Source organism: Triturus cristatus, chromosome 3_1 (assembly GCF_964204655.1).
Source record: "Triturus cristatus chromosome 3_1, aTriCri1.1, whole genome shotgun sequence".
NCBI lineage: Eukaryota > Metazoa > Chordata > Amphibia > Caudata > Salamandridae > Triturus > Triturus cristatus.
Window position 1 is genome coordinate 720461855 of NC_140583.1, and position 22478 is coordinate 720484332.

Here is a 22478-nt window from a genome sequence, read left to right on the forward strand (position 1 = left end):
AGGATATAAATGTAGGGCTTAGAAGGGATCCCTTTCAATGTCTGTTCTTAATTGATGCCAGTGCTGAACTCTCGTGCAGTGCTCAACCCCTAAAAGGTTCACCCATGCACTGCCTGATATAAGAGACAGAGTAAGTCTGAAGGCTGTTGGGTGAACACGGAGACATTATAAGGACTTTGGGGGCCCTGGGCCTAACGTATTTTGGGGGCCCCTGTTTTCAACAGTTTTGAATTTGAACTCTTTCATGCCCTGTTTGGCCAGGTCACTGACAATGCACAGACACACTCGTCCATATTCTAAATGTGTTTACATCTAATACTCCGGGACAGTGGCGTGTGTTTTCAATATCGTAACACAGCAGCAGCTCACTAATATTACTGCAAATAATGTCTGTGACACCCTCCAATTTCTCATATGTAAGGTCCTGTTTGGAACTAAAATAACTTTTTTTATGGATGTTGCATGAAACATAAACACATTTCTCTGCAAATTTTTGTGATAGACTCTCACTCCTCACCAGCATTAAAAATAAATCAAAGGAAAAGGGCATTTAGAACAACATGTTTAAGAATTATTCAAGATCATCAGGGCTTGACTTTGCAAAGCAGAGCTGGCTTTATCAGGGGTACATTGAATAGCTTGGGCCAGGGGCCAGAGCCCACTTTGCCCATCCCTTAAAATGTCTCTGGTTGAACAAATGGGCTCGGAGTGGTTTTCCGTAGCGAAGAAACAGCACCGCATCCTCAGTGTTAAAACTTGCCTATCAGTAGTTCATCCCTCATTTACGACAGTGATGGGCAGGGTAAACGTGCCTCCTTAAAGATTTAGGGTGTGTTGGGTGTGTTCCTGCAGTATTGTCTTTGTGATGAGAAGTGTCTTAGAAATAATAAACACACTGGAGATGGGTTAAAATGCGAGAGTTCTGTGCTAGTACCAGGATTACTGGAATTATGCAGCAAATGAAGAGTAAATTATGTAGCTCGGTTGACCAAATTATCTGGCAAGAAAATCCATGTTATGTGGCTTAATGTGCTACATTCTTTGCTAGTTTTATTTTAGCTACATTGTCATTTTAACATGCACTAATACTGTCTAAGCAGACATTTCACCTAATTAGTATCAGTTTAACACCTGAATATTGCAATCAGCCACAGGAAGGTGACTAGTTGACCTTTTGTGTAAGTTTTAATACAGTTGAGATAGAAATAAATGTTTTTTTTTGTTGAAATCTGCAATTATGCATCAGATTTTGGGTTACGTGGCAAATGCATAATTATGTGGAAACTCCATGGTCATAGAATCTCATAATTGTAGTAGCACTGGTCATAATTCAAAGAGCTGTCAGAGTTCCTGCTAGTTAACCTTTTGGGATGTTTAGTATATTGATCATAGAAGGGGTGAGGCTAGACTAATCCTAGCGAGGGTGGCTTTTATTTAACCCCACATAGTCATGTGGGTGCACGTGGGACCTGTGCCCATTGTTACAGTGTTACCTAACTAACTTCTGACTTAGTTTGTTTAAAGTCTCTGACATGGTCTAAGCACTATGATGTGCTTGACAATAGATGCTGCACAAGTACACACACAAGCATATTACCGGCTATCTTTCCTGTGGAAACCCAGATGAGCTCCTGGATCCTACCTTCCTCACCTGCAGCACCTCATGAGTCACTCCAGCACTTACTGGCTCAGGGGTGGAACTCACTCTTCAGTGGAGAAAGGGAAAGTGCTGGCATGACCTGAGGTTGGCATAGGCATGCCCTGTCATGCCCTGGTTACAGAATCTCTTTTCATTCAGATCCAGAAATGAAGTCATGGCAAACAAGCGAAGAAAGATGCCCTCCTCCACCGTGGTCAGTTGGTTCTATCCCAGCTCTGACTCATATGTAAAACTTATACAATGACAATATAAAACAGATAAAATAAATCTATAGAGAAAAGATAAAAGTATAAAATAAAAAAAAATAAAAGACCCTCTGCTTCACAAAAGCTATCAATAAAGGAATGGCAATCATTATTACAACACAAAGTAACAACAAAAAGAGATAGTAGTTGGCACTTTTGAAACTGAGTAGTAATACAGACAGTCGCAGTCCATGGAGAAAAAGATTTTGCTAGCCGAGAGCCCAGAGGAGAGAGATTGTAAAGTTTTGGATGAAGCACACATATTTTATCTGAAAAATTATGATTGCAGGTTTAGGGAATCATTAAATTAAAATGATAAACTAAAAAAGGCTGCGAGACTCGTGAAGAAGGACTGCGATTTAGGATATGAAACTTGCACCCTGATACTGAGTGAGACATGAGATGTCTGTAAAATGTTTTGCTTTCTTGCCTGTGGCAGAGGGTTTTTGTGTCAGTTGTTTTTTTTAATGGATTTTCAGATGGAAATATCATGGGTAGAGTGTGGAGTTTTTCATGGTATGCTGTAGGTCACAGGGAATTATGGACAGTCACCTTGTTACTCAAACCGTGCCTTCTGGGACTTAAAATCTCTACAACTGAAGTGATTGGACTAAAACATCCTGGACTGTTTTTGGTTGTATGATAGAAGCATGCATGGCTAAACCACTGTTGCCTCTTTAACACGGCCTCAACAATGAATATGTCTAAAGAACGCATTCCTTTACTATGCAAGTCTTTACCACGCATGCCTTTACCACGCAATTTCGTGATGAAGGCATGATTGGTAAAGGGATATGCGTGGTAAAAATTACACCGCCCTGATCCCTAAAACCTGGCCCTACGTGCTAAAAACTGCCCCAGACCCGCCCTTGAGCCCTTAAACTGCCCAAGCCCTGAAAACTGTCCCTCCCCGCCATGATCCCTAAAACACACCCCAACGTCCTAAACACTTCCCCGACTCAGCCCCCCTGTCCTGGGCCCTAAAACTGCCCACCAGCCATGAAAACTGTCCTTCCCTCCGCCCGGCCCAGAACCCTAAATCTCAGCCACAATGTCCTGAAAACTAACCCAACCCCAGCCCCCGCCCTAAAAATGTACCCCACTCCTGAAAACTACCCCGACCCTGCCCTGACCCCTAAAACAACACAACCCCCCAGAGCCCTAAAAACTACCCACACCTCTAATAACTACCTCCTCAACCCCCCAAAACCAGGCACCAGCGCCACTTACCAGACCACATCCCAGAGCCTCCTCTTCCTGTTCTCTCCATTCCATGCATCTAGACCACGCACTGCCTGGTAAGCGCGGTTCCGCTTGTGGGGAAATGGCACGCGTGGCTCAGCCTGCGTTGTAAAGGCTGTTCCTCTGTTTTTTAAATCAGCATGACCTAGGTATCCATCAGTGTCCACCTGAAACTCATACACTTAATAGGATTAGAATATTACATTGCATTCATACATAAGTTTCTAGCCAAAGCAATTTGTAGACCACGCTACTCTGCAGGATGTTCACAAAGTCAGAGTTTTATCATGCTGCGTATCATCCAATTGTCACCTGATCTACTGTGCAATTCAACATGAAATCAGCTATATAAAGCTGTCACAAACTGTCATGCGATCTGTTCATGCAGTTGATCATGCAGTCGGTAATGCAGGTGGTCATGCATGCAGTCATGCAGTGCCAATGCGGGCGGCTATGCAGCCTATCAAACCTGTGGTCATGCGAGTGGTTATGTAACTAATCGTGCAAGGGTTATACTTGCATGCCTAGTACAAGTAATAATAATTCACAAGTTAGCCAGAGTGCAGGTTAATGGAAACGTATTCTTATGGAAAAGAATTCCGATTGCATTTCAGGAACGCTAGACTTTACTAAAGTGGGAAAGCCAAGGCAGTGTATCTATTACTTGTTTATAGCCTCATTCAGAAGATCATTGATTCTGATGCAATCATTCGATCCTGGTAGTGACAGCCCGTGATTTTGGGACTATATTTCACTCACATCTAGAGCTGCTGCTTGGGCGTCCTTTGTGTGTGACTTGTGTCTGGTACTGATTTACAGCATCCTCTCTTCCCTCTAGATTTGATTATTTTAGCAGAAGATGACTTTAGGTTACAAGATGATTAGGTGTCACCGAGGAAACCCATTTTCCAGTGTCTGGCTTTACTTTTCAATTCTTTGTAATCTGGCACTATGTTCCTATTGAAGTGAACCAAAGCTAGGACTCATAGAATGCATTAAGTTGTGACTCAAATCCCAGGATGGAAATAAGGGTTTCCTTATGACATTTAGCTATAAATTGCCCCTACCGTTCAAATACTTTGTTTGTAATCTGATATCCTCTACATCTAAATCATGCACCCTTCCAACTATCGGAGTACCGGATCAATGAGTTCCAGGAGTTATTTAGGCAGTAAATAATCATAATTTTTGTTTGTATGTTGATGTTTTTGGTTAAGTTAAATAACTCAGGATTACACATATAGGAATACATAATTACAATTTTTAAAAAGCTTCTATAATACCCTTTCAAATTAAGAATAGGTACAATAATGAACATAACACAATCCGTTTTAAATTATGACTCATAATTGCTTTCAATTATCTAAGTACTGACAAACGAGGGGAAAAAGATCTCTATAAACATGCATTACAAATATTTTTTAACATATATTCTGTTAAAGGGTTACCACAAAATGAGGGTGTTTTAATCAAATGAGAGAGATACCAGACTGCCAACATTGTTTTTTAGGCTCGATTGCCGTTAGCAGCGCGCATGCGCTGCTCTCGCTATGCGAGGGCCTTTTGGAATCGATACGATTCCAGAAGGGGACTTGAAGCCCTGCCCCTCTTTTCCGTTGGCTCGTGTCATCGTTTATGTTAAACGATGGTGCGTGATTGGAAATCGGGCTTTTTGGTAACCGCCCTGTCCAATTTTAGTACGGGCCATCTGGACAGGCCGACACCATCTTTGTTTTGCGTGAGGTCTCCTCCCTCCCCTTCCCCCATCCAAAAGCAAACTCCCCAGAGTTGCGCTGCTTATTGTTGATGGGCTTCCTGAGGTGGAAGGCAAAGTTAGCCGTGCTGTAAGTTTAATTGGGGATCATGTCGCTTTACTTGTTTTTAAATGGCTCTCCACAGTAATGCTTTCTGCCCACATTGCGTGCTGTCCTGGCTGAAAAACCTCCGGCAGCAGGGTCACAAGAACATTCCTTCACAGCCCCAGCAGATCCTAGCTCTCCCTTCATTCATTGTTGTTTTTTCAGTGATCCACGCGCGATTTCGGTTTCACTATAGCGGCCTTTGGTGAATAAATCTGCATACTGCCTGCTTGTAGTTTACTGGCTGCCCAGCTCCGGGTGAGAGAGCACTGCATTTCATAGTCTGCTTTCCATGTGAGCCTATGAGGCAGAGGATATGACATCAGCTCTCCTGTTCTTTTTAGGCATCTTGGGTGCAGTGCCTGCTTTGGGGCCCGCTCCTGGCATGGAGGCATGAAGGGGGGAGCAGTCGGGTTAGGGGTGCTGGATGCCAGTTCCTTGAGTTTTCATGCGCTTGGTTGCTGCAGTGTGTATGGCAAGGGTGGGGGGTAATTTGGTTGTGTTGGAGGAAGCGCAGTGCTAATATGGGACAATGGATGCATCTGGAATGAATCTGGTTTATAAGGTGCATATTTTGTATGACGGTTGACGTGATTGTTAATTGCTGTCGCACTGCTGTGTGCACCTGATGGTGTATGGGAGGGAGTGTCTGCTTCACCAGGTGTCACTGGAGCCAATTTAATTGGTAAACTGGATGCCTTTTGTTTTACTCATCTAATAGACAATGAAACCACAGCACCACCACAATGTGTGATCCTGTGCACACTTTCAAATTCTACTCCCCATCCAGTGGCTGAACTGCTTGCCACACAAACAGCGTGGTCTCCAGAGCTAAGGCTGGGTTGTTTCTCTCTTTTTGGGATGGGGGTATTAGATCTATGGTTTCCGTTGTTTCTAGTACTCTGCCTACAATTCCACGAGGCACTGGAATGTAACGGAAGTAACTGTCCCTCAGTGGTTAACTTCACGCCCTCCTCCGGGTTTATATCGGGGCAAGGGGAGCGAGCTGCAGTTTTCAAATAACAAGAAAATGTCAGGATATCTGTGGTGATGTTGTTCCTGCTGCTGTGATTTCAGACGTTTGTCTGCTGGTGGTTTGGACTGAGCATGGAAGGTCAATATACCGCACATTTTGTCACAAACTAATTCACAGCTCTGTCAATTTTTAAAGTTTTAGCCTACTCTTGCAACACGTGGCAGTGCTTTTAATAACTTTGATGCATGATAACTAGCAAGTATTTTAGTAAGTGAGTAGGCGAGGTATCGGGATTGAATGTAATAGGACCACAACTGTGGAAGCTAAATTGGCAATGAGTTTATAGCTCTGGTTTTCAACAGGCAGCGCTGACATGGGGAAAGCTAGGCCTAGCCCTGTGCAGCACATTTTGCTTCTCTTTGCGGACGTGTGTTGGGGGCTTTGCTGAACTTGAGTGACCTAGACTAACAACATTCGCTAACAATGAGTTAACATCGCTACTGCATTCCACAGAAGTGCAGGTAGAGCTTCGTGGGTGCACCAGTCGCGAGAAGGCGCTGTGGTCAGGCATCGGCAGAGCGGTGCTGCTGGTGTTCTGTTGACTGGGACAGCTGGGGTGACTGGGTGGGGATAGCGGTTTGGTTTTGTGGCCTGTTTCGGGACCTCGTTAGCTGCAGGAGCTGTTTCGGGCCACTCCTAACATGTGAGGAGGGAGTGGGTAAGTGGGAGTGGTAACTAGTTAGGATTTCGTTAGATGCCAGGCAGCTGTTGTGAACTTGGGGAAAAATAAATGCCTGCTTGATGAAATGGAAATTCCGCGGATTATAGAAATAAAATGCAGCAATTTGAAGACAGACTTTCCATTTAGTATGCTTAACACAGGGCGGGGACACAGCTATTCTTTACTTTCAAGCATTGCTCTTTTATATCTAGCAAAATGTTTAAGCTATTAGTATTGTAAATAACAACGCCTTTTATTTATGCTTTAAAACCCAAAACATAAATAAAAGGCATTGTCATTTACAATGCCAATAGCCCAAACTCGCGTGAATGCAAGAACTATTGCATTGCAAATGCTTGTCTATTTTTGTTGAGTCACTTTAGTTTCAAGATGTATTTTTTGCTAATTTCAGGTTTGTGTATCACCAAGCATACGGTTCTATTGACAAATATGTGTATGATAAGATGTTAATAAAAATGGCTAGCTTGTGATTTGTGGGAATCATTATCTTTTTCTATACTACTTTGTGGCAGTAGTGCTTTCAGCGCTCTCTTCAAAACGGACCTTGGCTCTGAAGATTGCAGGCAGTGTATTTTATTTCCTGCACCTCTTAAGGCTTTGCTACGTTGTAAAAAGAGATTTTTGGTCTGACCTTTGGGTGAGCATTAGCATTTGTGTATATATGTAATTCTATATGGATATATGGGTTTTTGCTCAATGTATTCAAGATAGAGCTGGTTCTAGCCATTAGCTGCAAATGGAGTAACTGCTTCCGGTCACGGTCCTCAGTGGAACTGGAGTGATTTAAACACACTATGGGACTTCTCAAAGTGCCGGGGGATGCTACCCAATGAAAAGGTCGGTTGGCACCTGTCCAATCAAAAGAAGGGCTACTGCAGGTGACGCAATGCTGTGTGGGGCAGCCAGTGTTCCCATGCAATACAGATCTCAGGGTCGGACTGGGACAGAAAATAGGCCCGGGCACCAGAACTAAAGTGTCTTAGATAGTTAAAAAAAAAGTGGCCCGTGTTTGCAAATTAAGACAGTTTTGACCGTGTAAAGACACACTGCAAAAGTGTTTTGTGTGGAATGGAAGTCTGCGTGGATTTTAGTTTGCCACAGGTATTGTTTGTTTTAATATCAGGGAAATTAACAGTGAAAAGTTGCACAGCATGCCATAAAACCGGTCTATAAAGAACAAAAAAAGGGCCCACACACTGACCTGTCATACCAGCCCATCAGACACTGCCTGCTTGCCCTACAGGCCAGTCTGACCTTGACAGACATTGTCCTCATGTTGAATTGGCTGGTGCAAGCAGTATTCCCATGAATCTCAGGGTGGGTCATACAGGGCTTCCTTGTAATACAGACAACAGAATAGCATAATGCAAAACTCCAGGGTAGGCCAAGGCTGGAGCAGGTAAGGCTGCTAGATGCTACAGGAAGTGCTCCAATGCTGTTCTTGGTGGACTGTCAAGAGAACTATGCACTGCAGGGCACAGCAGACAGAAATCCCATGGAGTACAGTGCACGAGTAGCATTCCTTCCATACATAATTGTAGCAGCAGCCCTCCTAGGTGTTTCAGGAAGTGCTTCCAAACAATGTATAGTGGACCAGCTGTGTTCCCTTATAATCTAGGTCCAGGGATAGGCAGTATCCCTGTGCACAGCAAAGACGTGCCGCCATGTTGTGAAATGCCTAGTAGGTAAACTGACAGGCACAGTAGTGGGCGGCAACTTATTTGTCAAGTGGCCTCATCTCACATGTAACATTTTCTGTCGGTTCTGGGTTTTTAATTCAACTTCACCCTAAGATTTCTTTATTTCTTGTTATAAATCAGAAAAACACAAGGTAAACTATGTATCAAGATATAGGCTAAAAGGGGAGGACCGATCGAAGATGTCAAGCTCAACTTGGGGCCACTAGACGGCTAGACAGCCAGTTAGCCCACTTTCAATGGGTGAGCAAATGGCTCCATGTCATTGGAACACCACTTTTCCATTGCCCGAACTTGCTTTTACATACCAGTGCATCCTGGGAGTGGTAGTCTTGGTTCGTTTTCATTGAGCGAATTGGACCAGCACATCTGATAACCATGATATTTAAAAGTCTAGGAAAGGAAATGTGTACTTCTTATGAGATGTAGCTATCTGGTCACCCTACACTTGCAGTGTCCAGCTGAAGCACACAGTAACGCTGTGCATTTTTAAGACATTTAGGCTTTAAACTGAACAGGCATGGAATAACTGAAGAGACCTGCCACATGCAGCTGCCCAACAAAGGACTTTAATTTAGTGCACCACTGCAGGTCCCAACAAGCTACATACTAGGACCGCTTATTTTCATCTCACAATCAGATATGGAAGCGTTTCCCAAACTGTGGGTCACAAACCACTTTTTATTAGGTTGTGAAAGTCCAAGCAATTAATAAAGGTGCCTTAAAATGTGCATTTATCTTGTCACATTTGCTGTGCTTCGATGACAGAGGTCATATGCCATGTTTTAACTTCTAATAAATTGCTGATTATTTTTTTTAACATGGGGATTGGTGTTTTCAGACTCTACTCACTTTGCAGTCAGAGAAAGAAAAGTAATGTGAAATATGTGGCAATCTTGCTGGGGTATAGAGAGTGTGAAAGGAAAGGCTATTGGTTGTCATTTTTTGTAATACGGAAAATAATTAAAATACCTGTAAGTGAACTGTACACATTCAACAGTTTGGAAAGCAAAAATGAAGCACATTTTTTGTGTAATTCTGATGTAACATCAAGACATTTTTACTTGGTACTACGCAAATTATAAATAATCACTGAAACTAAATTTCCACGCACGTTATCATTTTTGCACAGGACAGTTTTATCAGCAAAACTTTGTTTGTGCACATTTAGTGGCCAATTAAATTGAAAAAGTGCTGTCTGTAAATGACAGAACACTACCATTTGATGCTTTAGTTACATTAAATAATCGCCTGTCTCATGTTTATCAAAGCTAGGTGGTCGTAAAAGCTTGTCATGCTACAAAGTGGGTCATGGTTCTAAAAAGTTTGGGAAGCACTGGAATATGGGATATTATTGGCAAAGTACTTCCTAGCAGATCTCTCCACTGTGTCTTCCTTCCTCCAACCCATGCCTGCTCAGGACCACAAACTTTAAACAGACTAGACATCTCAGTGACTTAACCAGATAAGTGGACTATAATCATAAGAAATACCATGGTAAGACCCGCAGAGCTGTTCAAAGCTCCCAGCTTGCTGAAAATCATAACTGCGCATCCCTTTCGCTCACAAGGCTTCATCCATCACACTGTAAAGCGCCACTTCCAAGAACACAGGAACTGCTCTTTGGTGGCCATCATGCACAACATAGAAACACTTCCTACATAGGATCAAAACACAGTCAACACACTTCCAACCACAAACCTTACACGTGTAGCTTTAAGTTACCCATGTAAACAAGTATGGAAGCTAGGCCCATGCATGAATTGATAGTCCACTCCCATCTTTTTTCTTAGAATTCTTGGACTTTTAGTCCTGGTTTTGTACTAGGTAAAATAATAATACTAGCCCCAGAATTCTAAGAAAACGGGACTGGCCAAAGTAGTCACGCATGGACCTGAGAATCTTGGGAGCTGCCCTGTAGCAAGCTCTTCAGCGTCCCAGATAGGGGTAGTAAGCGCTATATAAATGTTGTAATGTAATAAAGTTAAAGTATATCTGCAATAAATCCTGCAAGCTATGATTCCAGAAAGAGCATGCAACGCAAAGCACGGAGCTGAACAATTCCCAGGAATGCAGGGTTCTGACAGGTGCAGAAGCACTGTACAGCAGTCGGCGCTAGGGCAGCAGGAGAGGTTGCACAGACTGAAGGAGCTTGTGGGTTGTGTCGATGCAAAGGAGGGGCGCAGAAGCCACGCCCACACCTGCCAAGCGGGGCCAGGCGAAATTGGAGCTGCAGCGAAGGCGGAGGGGAACGCGCTGCAAGCAAGGACCAATGGATGAACGCCGGGGAGGCGAGCGCGAGGCAGCCACAGGTGGCGCGGGAGCGCGCTCTTCACATTCTTTCAAGCTGCAGGAGCGCGCACAGGAGCTCAGCTGAGAGCGCAGCAGCCGGGCCAGCACCTGCACGGAAGAGGGGAGTCCGTGTGCAGCAGGTAGGACCAGCTGACGCCCCTCCCTGTAACGTGCAGAACCCCGTGAGTGCCGGATAGGTCGCGTGTGCTGCCATCAAGCCGACAGCTTGACGCCTCTTTACTTCATGTGGAGGGGTTCAGTGTAGTTTAAACCTGTAACCCGCACTTACGCTGCATCACCCCCTGCACCCCCCGGCTCTTGCCACGCAGCCCATGTTCCCGGGTCCTTCTGTCAAGCTTTGTACGACTCGGTTCTAGAAGGTTTTCTGCGCTGTACTCCACCTGCAGGGGCACTTTTCCTGGCTGCGTCCACGGTCCTACCTGTTCCGTTGCAAGTATTGTGTACAACCTCCTTTTGTTGTTAAGTCTTCAAGACGTTTTGTTGTGAATTAGTTTACTTAGAAGTGTTGTGTTTAGCTCTTTCTTTTAACTGTGCTTCTGAAGCTGCAGAATGAAAAAGGCTCGTGATTTTGGGAATACTTTATGAGTTCGAAAACGTGAGTCTCTGTAAGCCGTACCCGCGTGCTGCACCGCATATGAGGGCACGCTCCGAGCTGAGGCTGGTTATGTGCCGTGTAGTTAGTAGTCTGGCGTCGTGTCTGTTATGGTATGTTGTATACATCCCATCTCGGTCATCGTGGTGCTTCAAATCGAGAATAAAGTACACCTGAGGTGATGTGCCTTACTCCTCCAAGTATTTAGTTAACGGAAGATACAGACAAGAGAGAACGGTGCCCTCTTTTTATTTGGCGGAGGCCGTCGCCGGGCCCCCAGGGCGCCGACCCGGAGAGCTGCGTGTCCATCTGGAGACCGGCTGCACCAAAGTCAGCGGACGCCCGAGGAGTGCCCTCTCCGTCAGGCTCATGCTCTGGAGTCGGCCGATCTTCACAGTGGCTTTCTCTCCTCCTCTGTTTCCTTTCCCCTACCCTTCTCGAGCTCTTTGAAACAATGTTTTCGCTGCATCAACACTTTACAAAAACACCAAGTGAATTAAAACAACATTAAACGTGGTGCCTGAGTACTACAGGTGTGTGAAGGGTTTCTGCAAGTGCATCCCTGCCCCAACCCCCCACACCTCGTCTAGTCTGTAGCTGAGGTTTAAAATGACAGCGCAGGCCCAACTCAAGTAACTGCATGTCTGAGAAGGAGGCGACTCCGAGACTGGAGGTCAGGAGGGGGCGGATCAGGAGTAACAATACATATCATTTCTTGGAAAGAGGCTCCTCTCCACCGGAGAGACAGACAAAATAGTGAATGAATTCAAAACAAACCAGGGACAGACACTACCGTTCTCTCGGAAATCTGCGCAGCATTTCTGATAGAAAGGTCCCTGCTTGTTTCAAAACAAGCAATATGTAAAGTTTGTTCATATACAACTGAGTTGCCTAAGCTTGGGACAGCGGGCCCGGTTTACCAGGGTGTTTCTCCGAGTCACACGCTCCATTGTATTCCTGGGCAAGATATACTCACACCTCCTGGAAGCAAAAACTTTCTACATTGGGACCCGGGTCTACGCCAGTTGCAGTGGAAAACTGACAGGCTGTATGTGGCTGTCAAACTGCATACACACGCGTTAGCCGTCAATTGCTTTATATACATGTTTTGGGAACAAGTTTAATTTTGCTGTGGCTTGATGGACATTTGAACTCATAAATATGACATGGTGTGGGTGCATGCGTCCTGCCCCTGTCTTTGTTTCAGAGAGCTGTTTGTTTCACTTCAGGGTAGTTGTGTCGGGTGTGAGTGTTGTGAAACGCCACACTCTGGAGAAGCGTGTTTACACAGAGCCGGTGCCAGACATTCAGGGCACAGACAGTCCTTCCCTGACCCCAGCACTGCCCTCTGCATGGCACACTGTAAAAACAATCCGATTTCACTGACCAAATGTAGTCCATCTATGAAAACATTCAACCCCCTCCCCTTCCCCTACTAATCCGAATCCTTGGAAACAGCTCAAAGCAGATGGACTCGATTGGTGCAGTGAAAAACGTATGGGCGAGTGGTTTTATGTAGCTTTAAATACTGGGGCGCCCGTGGAAGAAAATGTGTTGTAGGGCCACGTGGTAGATGCTGTTACCTTCTCATGGTTCAAGTGTGACATCTGTATCTTTCTCAACAATTGTGAGTGAACTTCCACAAGAAGAAAGCCGCAGAGCACCTCTTATGGCCCTCGAGAGCCGAGGAGAGATGTATAGGCCCCTGCTATATTACTCCGGCGGCGAAGGTTTCACTTTACACTGCTGAGCTGCAGTGCTGGTGCCCAGACTCCCGTGTGGGTGCGTGTTTCATTAGTTAATCCAAACTATATATTTATTACATATCACTCTCCCATCTACTACATAAGTACAAAGGAGTTTCGTAGGGCTTGGTCTCTAAAACATAGATGCTGTCCGCCTGGGGTGTAGAATATCACTGTATATATTGTACCTCAATGACATGGCAGATCCGAGTTTGAAATGAAATTAATTATAAATATGATGGCTATATATTCATTGTTCAGAGTGTGTGCACTGTTAGGTCAGCATAATATCAACATTCTTCCAAGTCATCCGGAGAAAGCAACAGTCAATAACCTGCTCATGCTCCCAACATCATCTATGTGCAGACTCTTCGAGCAAACCGGATCACGCCTGCAGGCTCTCCATGGAGCATTTTGAACTCTCTCAAGACAATTATGCAGAGGAAATCCTTATTTATACCAACTGGTTGCTGCTGCCCACTGATCTTGGGGCGGTGGCAGGGTGTGTGGAGTGTGTGTGTTCAACACACTTTCTTTAACGTGAATAACACTTTGAGTCGATGGATGCTCAAAGATTAACTAACTTGTACCTTAAAAATTGATTTAATATGAAAGTGAGTTGTTGATACAAAACATGGAATTACCAGTTTGCACGTGCTCATACATTTGATGGATGTCCTGTGTGTAGTGTTTGTTTAACCAGGGTTTTTGATCTCAGAAACAGCTAATGCGCACATAGAATGCCTGCTCAATTTACTGCACAGTAAACGTTCTTTGAAGGAACCAATATCCTTCCTTGGATGGTTTCTTAGTTCTGTAGTGAACACTAGTGGTCCTGCCGTGTGACTCCCGCACTCCCTGTAAAGTCATACTGTAAGTTCTGAACAATGGTGCAGGAAGTGAGGTGGGTTATGGGAAAGAGGAGGAGCGGTTTAGAGGCAATGCCAGTGCTGCCCACTGATTGTAGTGGATGAATTACTAAAATTGCTGTGACCCCACTACTCGCTCGGGGAGGTTGTTTTGTGTTGGCAGTGCAGGTCCTGAGTTCAAAAAACAAGTTGAGGGAGCAATGAGCAGTTGTGGAGGAATGCCAGTGCAGCTTGGCTTCCTGGCCCCCTTGGCAGAGGCATTCTTTCCGGGCCTGACGGCATGTTGGTGCACAGTGCAGCCTAGCATGAAACGGGATTAGTGGACTCACGGCATGCAGCTTTTTGGGGAAACAATGGTGAGGAAACAAAGCAGCCCTGGCCTGAGATGGATGGAAGCTCTGAGTGCATACGTTTGCCCTACAAAAGAACTGCGCCAAGTACCCATCTGTTTTCATGGGTCCGATGCAATCCTGAAATGGGAATGCCATCAGTAATTGAGATGAAAATCTAGTCCTACATCCTGGAACTTCATTTTCTCAGAAATGTTATCTTGTGGGAATATCCAACAAAGCTAGCAAAATTCTTGACTCTCTAACAGATGGATCCAGGCCAACATCCTCAATTAAACCACAACAAACCCCTTCAAGTTATATTTACAGCAAAAAAAACTGTCCCACAAAAGAGAACACTTTTCTATGACATTATTTTGTTTTATTTCAAAAATATTTATTTTTCATTAAATTAATATCCATTACTTTGTAAATAAGTACATATAGCTATACTCTTCATCCATATAAGAGGAGTCTCAAAAATTGACTAAGCAATACACTTAATCAAGGTACATGACTCAACAACTCATAATAAATAACATAATATACACAGAAGAAAAAAAGTACATTTAATCAAAAAAACAAAACAATTATAACGAAGACCATACAAAACAATAATATACATCAAAGAGAATATACAAAACACAATTGCGCCAGTGACACTGTGATCTCCCTCTCCCTCTTCCCCCTCCCTCTCTCGTTCTACAAGGTAAACAAGAGTAGTGCGCAAAGGCAATAACTTTCCCAGTTTACTCTACAATAATAGGCTTTCAGGAGGAAGGTATACAAATGGTTATTGATGGCAGACATCAATTTATGATTTCATGGCTGGCCAAGGCAGTTCAGGACAGCTATACAACTGTAATTTCCATAAATTACGACATACAATTTTTACACTACTCGGTGACCTTCATAAATCCTTATGGAGGTTCCACGTTTCCAGAACGATCCTGAAAACTCATTCTGGCAGTTGTTTTGTCATTGTGGTGGCAGGCAATATTTGTTGACGATTCAGTATTGTTTCTGTGTTCGAATTTTTCCGGTTATGGGTGAATTGTAATCCAGGAAAGGTACTTTTGTATGGACATGGTTGCTCCAAGTAATGCTGGGTGTTAATTGTCTGGATGTCACACAGACTCCACTCAATGCCTTGGATTCTAGTGCTATGTGCTTACAAGATCAGGCAAGTTTCCGGTTGCTGGGCTGGTGACCCATTTTAGGCCCGATTCACAAGGATCTCCGCACTCAAGGCAGAGGCCTCGCAGCCATGGCAGGACCTCCACAATGAGAAACTACGATGTGGAGGTCTGTCCATGAGTGTGGGGCCTCCGCCATGCATGTGGAGGCCCTCTGTGAGTTGGGCCCTCACGTCTGCTGGTTCTCCTCAGACCCCAGTTGGTCTCCAGCTTTACCTTTGTTTACCCTGTCACAGGGGCCCCTATTCAAGGTTTTCCCAGGCAGAGGACTATTGCTGTTTGCAGCGGTGTGTGACGGGGATTTCAGTGACACATCCAAGGGCTATCCTGCTTACTCTTGGTTTTACCTTTAATTGTCCAGAACAAGAGGTACTCCCAGAACTGTGGTTAGGGCAAATATAAATCCTGGTTTAAGATTTAAAAAAATAGTTAATGCCAAGGGCTCCAGAAGCTGTATTGACCAGTCACAGATTACACAGCGACCTCAGAAGAGCTCTTTCGGCTAAACTTGGAGTTGTTATTGGAGTCACGCGCCCTGATCAGTGTTTGCTTTCTGTGTGAAGACGATAAGCGTGGACTTGGTGTACTGTGCGGCATACTTGGAGTCTCGCTGTTGTCGCCTGCTGCAGGTGCCCTGCTCTCCTGGGCGCAGAGTTCCCTCACGCTCCACTCTGACCTTGTTTACGTCAGAGCAGCCGCTGATAATCCACAGCACGAGGAGTCATGTGGCAAACCTCGGTCTCTTTCCCGCTGCCCACCGCATTGATGACTCAGAAATCCTAGTGCAACGAGCTCGGTGAAGTCTTAGAGCCCCATGCACTCGCCACATCCCTCTTTCTTCACCCCACCGGCTCTAACGTGTAAATTGCAGCCAGACTGGCATTTCTACCAAGTACTTACAAGCTTCGTTTTCAATGTCTGCTTTTGTTTTACAGGCGATTCTTGTTCAGACGTACGCTATCTAATTTCTATATTTGTCATTTTGGAATTTTGTTAACACGTTCGAGAGTGTGCGACTTTTGCTGCACTTTTTTTTTGTATGCTATATGCATTCTGGCTCTGCGCCTCTCGACACACCCTGGGAGTGCAGTGAAATCTTTTACTGCGCTCCCTATTGTGCGTAATGACCTACTTATTAACACAAGTGACCCCTAGCCATTCTGTTGCCAGGGTTGTCGGGGGAACACTAAGTTGGCGTTTGTTGACTTTTTCTTTCTTTTGCAGCTACTATTAAGAGTCCCCTCTCCCCTGTATACTGTTATAAATAGTTTGGACAGGAAATTGCATTTCTTTGTGTTTAAGTCTCGTGTATAGCGTCCATCCATCACAAGGGTTCTAGGCGCTGCCTGAAACCTCCTCGTGTCTCTGGATGGTGGGGGCGGAGTGTGTACCCAGGCAGGAATCAGCAGTGTTACTTTGTGGTATTACACTTAAACTATCTTTATTTTCTATGTTTTGCTGATTCCATGGAACTCGAGTAAGTGTAGGTCGTTAAATTTGGCTTTTAAAAAAAAATATATATATATATTGTTTTAACTAAAAAAAAAATCACTGATGCAATAGAACTCAAATGTAAGAAAAAAAACAGTCGACGCTATGCTTCTGTATTTATTACCACCCCCCTGCATTCGAAGTCAGTATTTACCGAAGGGGGGTAAGGAGTTGGCGCGATCTGCAGCATGGCCGTGGGCAGCTAATCCTGTAAAGTTATCCGCTCCCGTGACGGTACCCAGGCTCCTCCTCTTTCCCAGGCCCTTTCCCAGTCGAACTTTTTTTCTGTTTAAACCCAGAGGAGAGGAGTGCCTGGGCTGACACCCTGATGCCAAGCAGACTATTGTCAATAGTGGTTCTGTCTGTGTTTTGTCTTGGGGTGAAATCCGTAGCAGTGTTCGTTGTGACGTGTCCTCGCGCGCATGGTTTCCCCGTAGACTGTGGGGGTGAGGCGCGAGACTGTCGTTTCTTGTGGTGAAACCTGCAGTGTAAAGGGGGGGGGGGGCCTCCGGGGCCTGGCAGGCCTCATTGTTCCCTTTATCAGCTCTGTCAGAGGGGAGATAACCTCGGGAGAGCGCTGCGTTCCCAGGCTTTTTGGTCTCACACACGGGGGACTAATGGGAAGGTGGAGCGATAGCACCCTCAGAGTGGGGAGGAAATGGGCCTCCTGGGGGGCTGCGAGCTCGCGGCACGCGAAGGCCACCTCCTTCCACAGGTGCCGAGGAGGTCCTGAACACCCCTGTTCTGTTAGCCAGGCCTAGGTGCAACTGCAGGGGGTGTTCTCATGCAAACACCACGGGGGCTTTAGAACCTTCTCGGTGTGGGGTCAATGGGGTACCCCATGTTATGAAGCCTGATAACGTCAGCGGGACACTGTCGAACGGAACCGCACCGTGCACAGAGGAGCTGACCCTTATTTCACGCGTTTTTTTTTATATCGTACAATAGAAACTTGTTACGTGTTCAATAAAGTTCAGGGAACTACTCATGGTGATGACGTCTGTCGATGAAATCGCCAGTTTTCCGTTCTGTCATACAACATTCCATTGTAGTCTGCGGTCAGAAATTGCATGTTTTCACAGCCATGGGGGCCTGATCAGTGACACGGACCCCCACTTCTTTCCCGCCCCCCCCCCCCCAGCCCCCTTGCTTATCTCAAGCCCATGCACCCTCCATGTTTACTCCTGGGATGCCGCTTTGTCTTGTGTGTCTGTCTGCGCTGTTCACTCGCACCCTATCCGATTAACGGAGCTCGGGGGATTAAGGCTCGGACAACCAGCGCAGTCCGTTGGCACTACTCGACGAGTCGGTGTGCGGCGCCCACGACACAAGGAGGAGCATCTATAAATCTTACCTGAGAAGTTTTAATGTATACTCGCGCCATTCCCCTTTTGATATGAAGTTATCTACCTTTTAAAGATATATTTAATTTTTTCATTGCCAAGGAGCACTTAAGTCTCACATTTTTCCGCAGAACAATTGTTCGCGGATGAATGACCCTCCTGGATGGTGGATGTCACGCTTGTCACACCAGTCACGCCAGTGGATCTGATGTTTGAGCAAGCCACTTGATTGAATAAATTGTTGTAAAGGGGTTTTGTCTCATGACACACCCCTGCCAGGAAAGCACATTCTTGGGGCAACTCCATTGAAATTGAACATAGACATCCAGTGGTGATAGAGAAGACAAGAGGAGGAGGATAGAGTGTCCCCTCGCACAAGCACACTCTAGCATTTTTGAAGCCTTCTAAAACGTGTACGGAGACCGCTATGTCCTATCTATCAAATGAAGGTTTTCGAATAGAAAACATCCAAAGCAACAATCCAAACTCGCCTCCCACAAAATAATTTCAAAGTTTTTATCATTCCCAGATGCTCCTAATCTGAGATTTGATTCTATCCTACCCTAATTTTTGCCCTAGCTTTGTTAGTTGCTGCTGTTTAAGGGACAGTGCATGTAAGATTGCCATACTTCACTCTCTAATTTCCCACCCCAAAAAAGGAAACTTTTGTTATGTTCAGAGACTAAGTAGGTCAGCACACTTGCTTTCAGTGTTTACTACCATGCGCTCAATCCTAAAATGATATTGATCCCAACTAGCTTACTTTTTATGTTTGGCCTAGAGAACTCTTCAGCTGTTCGTCAGCCTTGTAATAAAAAATCACAAACAATAAATAAATGAATATACACAGAATGGCTTTGGATCAGCCTTCTTGATCTATTGCTTTGTTCAAATTGTCCTTCGCATTTTGCTTCCACCAGGGGCGGCTGGTGGATTTTGGAAGTGGTGGGGTGTAATTTTTTGTACCCTAGTATAATGAGCGAGTACGATGGAGCAGTGCCTGAACCTCGACCTCAATATAAACAAACATGTTACGGTCAAAAAAGGGAATTTGTTTTTATGTTTTGCTGATCATAGCAGTGCCTTTGATCTCGTAGAACATTCTATTTTATGGCCACTACTTTTGGAAATGGGCGCGCCAATGGATATTGTACATTTCCTGGCCAGATTATATGAAAGGCTCTCCTGTAAAGTGCGTTTTGGGCCTGATGGGGAATCTACCCCCTTTTTGTGACCCGAGGCATCAGACAGGGTTGCGTTTTGGCCCCTTTGCTTTGTTCTTTATTTGTTAATCAAATTGATTCAATTCTTAGGCAAGTTCCTGCCGATGCCCCCCGAGTAGACGGCGACCCCATACCAATATTGCTATATGCGGATGATGCCGTCCTCTTGTCACGCACTCAAATTGGCCTTCAACGTTTAATTAATTGTTTCTGTAGGTTTATTGACAATAGGAAACTGATAATTAACAAAGAAAAAACATATGTCATGACTTGCGGGAACAAGAAAGGGGTAAAAGGGTCCTTTTTCCTGGATGGGAATAAAATTCAATCTGTAACTAGTTTTTGTTACCTTGGTGTCACATTCTCGGGTGATGGGAGATGGGACAATGAATGTGAAAATGTGCGCCTTAAAATGGTGAAAAATATTAACTGAGTTTTTAGATTTGCTTCCAAGCTTGGGAACAGTGGAATTAAGGATCTGATTTCGATTTATAAAGCCAGATGTATCTCAGCCGCATTATATGGTGCTGGTGTGTGGGGGCACCATACCCTTAGTGGCAAATGCATCCAACTTGACGAAAACTCATTTCTGAGACGTCTATTGTGTGTTCCTGCATCAGCATCTACAGAGTTAATTCATAGGGAGGTGGGGCTAGATTACATTGAAGATCTTGCGGCCCTTCGCCCCCTGGTTTTATGGCGTTCCATCTGGTCCAAAACCGAAACCATATTTACACAAAAAGTGATTAGAGACTGCCTAAGGCTGGAGCAATGTGCTCAGATTCCTTGGCTTAGACATATCCATCATTGGTACAAGCTCCTTTTAAATTTGGATCCCTTCTTAATACCTGAGGAAGCTGCCTGTATATCCAAATTGGATCTTAAGGTGTCTTTTTTACATTATTTAAGACAATCTAGAGATTCCGCTTGTCTCAAACAATGCACTTATGTCTTTTACCGCGAAAATAATCTAAGCGAGGGTTTTCAGCCATATTTGACAGAAGTTACAAGAAGATCCCATCGTTTTGTTCTCACGCGCCTAAGACTTGGAATAGTACACCATCTTGTGTCCTTCCCCATCACTAGACAGCACAGTAACATTTTATGCCCCTGTGATAACCTATCTAAACAGAGTTGTTGTCATTTTATGCTGTTCTGTAAATTTTATGTGTTTTTAAGACGACATTTTTTAAAACCCATCCTTTTAAAATATAATGTTCGGTCTACAAGGAGTGCAATGCAGCTTATGTTTAATCTGGAAAGTGCAGATATGTTTTTTTATAGCCACCTACATTTTAAAATGTATGAGTGCTAGGAAATCCATTGTTGTGTAATTCACTAGGTTTCCAGCAAGCAGCATTGTCACTTTATTAAGTATTGTAAGCGACTTTTTGCACATGTCCAGAATAGCAATTTGCACCTTATCTTGCATATTTTGCACATTAACCGGCACGTCAGTTTTCCGAATATACTTATTATGAAACCTATCAGATTTATTTTACCTGTTTTTATTGTACACCATTTTTGCAAGTTGCACTGTCACTTTATCAAGCATCGTAAGCGACTTTTGCACATGTCTAGAATAGCGAATTGCATTTTACCCTGCATATCTTGAACATTAATTGGTATGCTAGTTTTTATGGGGTTGGTATCATAATTAATCTGTGGGATAGTACCTTATTATTTTGTTCCATTTATTTTGAAATCGGTTCATAGTCTTGTCAATATTTGTTGTTTGTTTTATTATATGTTTGCTATGTGGCTGTATATACATGCCGAATAAAGCATTTTTGAACTGAACTGAGCGAGCGAGCTTGAAGTTGAAAAGGAGGCTGGGGGGGTGGGAGGGGGGGGGGGGGTTTGCTCCTGCAAGACATTTTTAAAAAAATGTATTCAAATTGTGGCTTTTACGCCACATTTTTACTGCAAATTGTTTAAAAAAGGGATCCAAATATAGCATTTTAAAACACAAGTGTGAAGAAAATATTAGACATATAAAAAATGTGCCCAATGCTTAGACTGGTCTGCTTGCAAAATGACCCCCAAGCCAAGCACACCCAACCAACGGAAACAGGCCAGCATGAAAAGCGGAGGCTCTCTTATACTGCTTGATGCCATGTGTGCAGTGTGGCTACTGTAGGACGTTAGGGAAGGCAGGGTGAACAGACCAAAAGTCAGTGGCCAGATCAGTGCCTCTGATAAACTGGTAGGGATGAGATGGTGTCAGACATATGTCAGACCTGTGCCGCTGGCAGTGTTGGTATGGTGTCAGTCATATGTCAGATCAGTGCCTCTGACAGCCCGGGCAGGTTCAGCTCCTTTGTTTACTTCATACAGTCTGTCGGAGTTACTGAGGTTGCAGCTCTGACTTGCTCTCCCAATTCTTGTGTTGGAGGTGGTAGTTATTTTGAATAACCTGCCTGGTCCAAGCATTGCTCTTCCCTATACTGACCCTTTAGAGGTTTTGAACCTGGCACTACCCTCATGAGCTAAGGTGGGTAGCCGCCCTTGTGACTGGTGGATGCATCTGGTAAACATGGGGGCGATGCGCTCTTTTCTCTGTACTGTTTTTCTGAATTCCTGGTACTGTAGTCAATGCGTTCTGGGTATGTCACAATAGTGCGGGATAGGGTAAGCTGCGATGGGTCCGACAGGCCCAGCAGATATGGGTACTGCAAAGAAGGAACCTAAGATCGCCTTCAGGCCGCACATTATTGCAATGCATTTGTGCTCATGGTGTGCACAGCAGTGTGCAAGCAAAGCTGTGTACCAGCCAAGGTCAAACTGTGAGCTTACTTGGCACATTCTTAAAATGTTTGAGGGATGGTGTCTTCATTTGTTTCGAGTTTTACCTCAAAATGAAATTACTTAAATATTAAAAGAGAATAACTGAAAACTCAATCTAGGGTTTGAAAGGAAATACTTTTAACACACAACATAATACAAATGTCTGTAA

At 44.4% G+C, this 22478-nt stretch overlaps 1 protein-coding gene across 5 annotated transcripts in view; it reads left to right on the plus strand.

Moving 5' to 3' along the window:
- Positions 1-22478, plus strand: part of RASSF7 (Ras association domain family member 7) — a 230501-nt gene that overhangs the window by 72307 nt on the left and 135716 nt on the right. The window contains exon 1 of one of the 5 annotated variants that reach the window (XM_085644818.1): positions 10690-10853. The exons of 2 other annotated variants lie outside the window; for them this stretch is intronic. The gene's annotated coding sequence lies outside the window, so the exon portion shown is untranslated. Of the gene's footprint in view, positions 1-10689; positions 10854-10919; positions 11168-22478 lie in introns of those variants that run through there. 2 more of the 5 variants (XM_085644823.1, XM_085644826.1) reach the window with 2 other exon arrangements.